Below are 5,000 nucleotides of genomic sequence, written 5' to 3'. Positions count from 1 at the left end.
AAGTCCACGATAGACGTATACTAGCGCTTCGAGTAATTGTGGAACGCCGTCGTGAGTTTGACCGTGGGTTGCTTGCAACCTACATTGACCTCAAGAAGGCATTTGACTGGGTGCATCGGGAATCGCTATGGGAGATCCTGAGACTCAGGGGAATTCTGACACAGATTATTGGCCTGATAGCAAGCCTCTATACTGGTACTGAAAGTGCTGTAAAGTGTGGTGGGGGTATGTCGAAGTTCTTCCCTGTTAATTCAGGGGTGAAGCAAGGTTGCATCCTTGCACCAACACTTTTCAACACCTGTATGGACTGGATAATGGGTAGAGCTACTAGCCAAAGTCAGTGTGGAGCAACACTAGGCAATATTAAGGTCTCAGACCTTGACTTTGCTGATGATGTTGCTATCCTATCTGAGTCCCTGGAGTCACTTGTGGCGGCTCTTGATGCATTTAGCAATGAGGCGAAGCCCCCAGGCCTAGAGGTCTCCTGGACCAAGACCAAGATTCAGGATTTTGTGGTCCTGTTAGGGGAACCTGTTCAGTCGATTCATGCTTGCGGCGAGGACGTTGAAGTCACAGAAAGTTTTACATACCTTGGTAGCGTAGTCCATATCTCTGGGTTGTCAGACCAGGAAGTCAGTAGACGGATTGGTCTGGCAACAGGAGCCATGAATTCGATCAACAAGAGCGTTTGGAGATGTCGGTACCTATGTAGAAGGACCAAGCTGCGTGTCTTCAAGGCCTTGATACTGCCAGTTTTGCTCTATGGAAGCGAAAACTGGACGTTATCCAGTGTCTTGGAGTCTCGCCTTGATGCCTTTTGTAAAAAGTCCCTTCGCCGGATCATGGGGTACAGTTGGCAGGACCACGTGTTTAACCGGCGGTTACACCGTGAGACTGGCATGGGACCTGTTACTTGCATAATCCGGGATCACCAACTCAGGCTATATGGCCACCTAGCTCGTCTCCCTGTGGACGACCCTGCCCACCAGGTTGTCTGTCTGCGAGACAACCCTGGGTGGAGGAGACCTGTGGGACGACCTAGGAGATCAAGGCTTGGGCAGCTCGACGAGACCTGTCGCGAGGAATTAGAGGTGGGCCAGTGGGCCTGCCTGGAGACTCGCCTCGAGGGATCCCCGTGGCTGGAAGCGAAGGGTGGCGTTAACCCCTTGATGATGATGATGATATATACATACATATTGTGTGTGTATGTGTATATATATATAATATATATATATATATATATATATATATATATATATCAAAGACGCTATAACTAAAAGATGCTAAACTCCGCGGAATGCAGCATACCCACAAGCTCAGTTGTGGACTCTAGTGGCCGTACGATATAACAACTGCACTAACGCATAGACGCCATAGTTATGATAAACCATCCCGGAGATTTGTTGATGCCCGTATCTAAATCTTTGATTGTGGTATTCATTAAATGAAATCAAAATCATATTACTGAGCCTTCAAACACAGTATACAATACACACAGTATACAATAGTTTGTCTTGATATATACTTTGTACACGTCTTTTAGCAACACCGTAGTATCCAAGTGAAGAGAAATATTCAAGGTTCAAGCTTCAATTGTTTCGAATACTGGCGTGACGGCTCGTACAGCACGCGATGGGAGTATTTGCTGCTATCCTCCGTGCAAACAGGACCATGGAAGGTAAGACTATATTGTAATACCCAAAACAAATTGTAGATTTAAATCAGCAAAGTAAACACACATCATAACATAAAACACGTTATTGGCCGGTGTTCCCTTTTCCACAAAGAGTTCATGATAAAATCGCTATATATAAATATCAACCGGAAAGAGCATAGAAATTATTTCTGACTACAAAACCTCGGGAATCTCTCAGTGACTGACAGAAAGTGTATAAGATCTTGTAAACAATCCATATCTTGATATAGTTCAGGAGTCTAATACTGTAAGTACATGTAGTACCTTGTGAATTATAAGAGAGGCATTTTCCTTACACAAAATACAGTCTGCCTTCAGGCAACTGTTTATCTTAACTAGCTTAGTATGGCTAAGCCCATAACATTTTCTAATTCACGGCATTTTTCTATATTGTGATTCCATAATTATTCTATATAATACTGACCTGATTTTATAGTTACCTCTTCTGATGTGCTTTAAGATTCAGTGAACTAATGAAGTGATATGAGTTGTTATTATGTACGCCAAAATAGGTTATTGAAAGAAATATACATAAAGAACACTACTTTCTATAATGATTGCCTTTGTTTACCATGCTATACATCAATCTGAATTCCATATATATAATGAAAATATGAAGCAGCCATTCATGCCATGACCAAAAAAGTTTACTTCATTTGTACAAAAAAGTGATAAAGTAAGCAGAAAATTGACATTCACTTTCGAGTAAAATCGAATAGGTCCGAGAAAGACAGTGACGTCAGTGATCGATGCAGCAAGTACCAGTTATCCCCACAAATATATGCGGGAAAAGATAATGCTACAAACACCTCCCGGGAATTTTTATTGCCACAGAAAGAACCAGTCTAAGCTCTATCTTCCAAGAATTTTCTAGGTGGTGAGATGTTGACCTCTGCTCTTTTGTTGACCATCTTTTGCCAGAACCCACGGGGAATGCTTGATGCAATCCTTTTTGGCAATTAGTGTTTTTTGTTACTGAATTAGTAAGAGAACCATTGCTTGTGCAAACTTGTTAATTATATTGCATAATAGATATATTATCTGTTTTGAGTAATGTAGAACCTGGAATCAAGTGCCAACTTCTTCGTTTTCCAAAATTATTTTGGTTTAGTTTATTACAGTTATTGTAATACCTCATACTGTTGTTAGAAGAGATCAAGAAACAGACACCATGTGAAGTTTAAAGTTGATTCCTGCATTTTGAGACTTATCAGCAATAATGTACGATAATGGCGCTGTTGTTATGGTGATGCTACATCTGACTTGGCAAACAAAAGTTAGGTAATGTCTGGCAATCGAATTCTTACTTAAAATGCTTTTAATGGATATCAATGTTCATCTAAAATAACCTTTCTCCGTCTCTCAGAGGATTATTCAAGAGTTTTGCACATATAGCTGGAAACTGCAAGAACTGCGTTCGTTTGTGTCTAATAATGGATTGATGGTCTGTATTGTCTTTTCTGAGTAGAGGGCAGATGTTCCGAGACACGGCCAACTGATCGCGTTCCAAAAACTCGGTGCTTTTGAAATTCGTTTCTGTGCGTGTATAACAAGGCTAGAGCAAAGACCAGGTGACTCTTACATTAATAAGTAGTCCTTTTGAAATAACAAAAAAAAAAAAAATACAGATCTCAAGCACGGTGGAAAATTGTCAACAGGCTGGATTTGTTTGAGAAAACCTGCCGTCAACTAAGTAACACATTTTGAGGCCAGGTTGTATATGAATCCCACATCACGCTTGATGCATTCAACAGTTCTAAACATACCCGGTAAGTTTTCTCTTGAAGCCTTGTGCGTGGTGAGTATTACGAAAATATTTTGTCACATTAGTTATGGTAGTTAGTCTGTAAATATATAAAGTATGTTCCATGCTACATATTCCTGTTTCAAAGATTTTAGATTTGGCAGAAAATGTATAGATATTCGGTGGTATAACAATGATATTACACAGATGCAAGTTGGTGTGTTCAGTTCCTTCTAATATGGCAGATAGCTGAAACTCTTTATACATTTAAAAACATGTATTGACATTTTTCATAACATTAAATGATAGTAATAAAACATAATTGATAATTATTCGAAAATTAGAACTAAGAACTGTTGTAAACATTTTATTCTGATTTTCAGAGACCGTGCTTTTGCGCTCCAGGAATAACCATGACAATTTGCAAGTACAATCAAAGAGTAGAACGGTTAAAAATAAAATACAAGTTAGAAACTTCTCGGAAAACATAATGAGACAACAGTTTCGAAATCCACCAGATGGATTTCGAAACTGTTGTCTGATTATCAATAAACCCAGTTTGTGCATTGTGACTTTTTCTACCACACACACACACACACACACACACACACACACACAACACACACACACACACACACACACACACACACACACACACACACACACACACATATGTGTGTGTCCTAACAGCCATTCATTCCACTGCAGGACATAGGCCTCTCTCAATTCATTACTGCGAGGTTATATGGCAGTGTCACCCTTGCCTGACTGGATGCCCTTCCTAATCAACCGCGGTTTGTGCCACGGCGGTGACTTCCCCTTACGACACCTGCGTTTGACTTCTCAAGGCGATATGTCGTTTTTTTCGGGCTCAAGCCAGCAATCAAAGCGCAGGCATTTTTACGGCTGCCGCGGCGGGGAATTGAAGTCGGGAACACGAGGGTCGGAGTCCAGTGCTCTAACCACTGGACCATCGCGGCAGTATACATACATATATATATATATATATATATATATATATATATATATATATATATATATATATATACTATATATACATATACCACACAACACACACACACACCACACACACCACACACACACACCACACCACACACACACACACACACCAACATTATATATATACATACATACTACCCACATTATGTGTGATATGTGTGTGCGTGTGTGTTGTGTATGTGTGTATGTGTGTATGTGTGTATGTGTGTGGTGGTGTGTGTGTGTGTGTGTGTGGTGTATGTGGTGTTTTAGTTTTCTGTCGTGTGTTGTGTGTGTGTGTGTTTTTGTTTTCTGTCCGGGTGTGTTTCTGTACGTATTCGTTCTAACAGCTTCAACATTTCCCTATGCATTGATTCTTCACAGCTTCCCCTTTTCCCCTTCTCTTACACCCACCTTTATTCATTATATAAAAAAATCTACTCTATTAATTCCACATTTAATACATCGACTCAAAATTTCAAAAGGGGGGTGTGTTTTTTTTGGGGGGGGGTTGGGGGGGGTTGGGTTATTTGGTTGGTTTTGGGTTTGTTTTTTTTTTTT

This window comes from Penaeus monodon, chromosome 9 (assembly GCF_015228065.2).
Source record: "Penaeus monodon isolate SGIC_2016 chromosome 9, NSTDA_Pmon_1, whole genome shotgun sequence".
Taxonomy (NCBI): domain Eukaryota; kingdom Metazoa; phylum Arthropoda; class Malacostraca; order Decapoda; family Penaeidae; genus Penaeus; species Penaeus monodon.
This window is presented reverse-complemented; position numbering follows the sequence as displayed.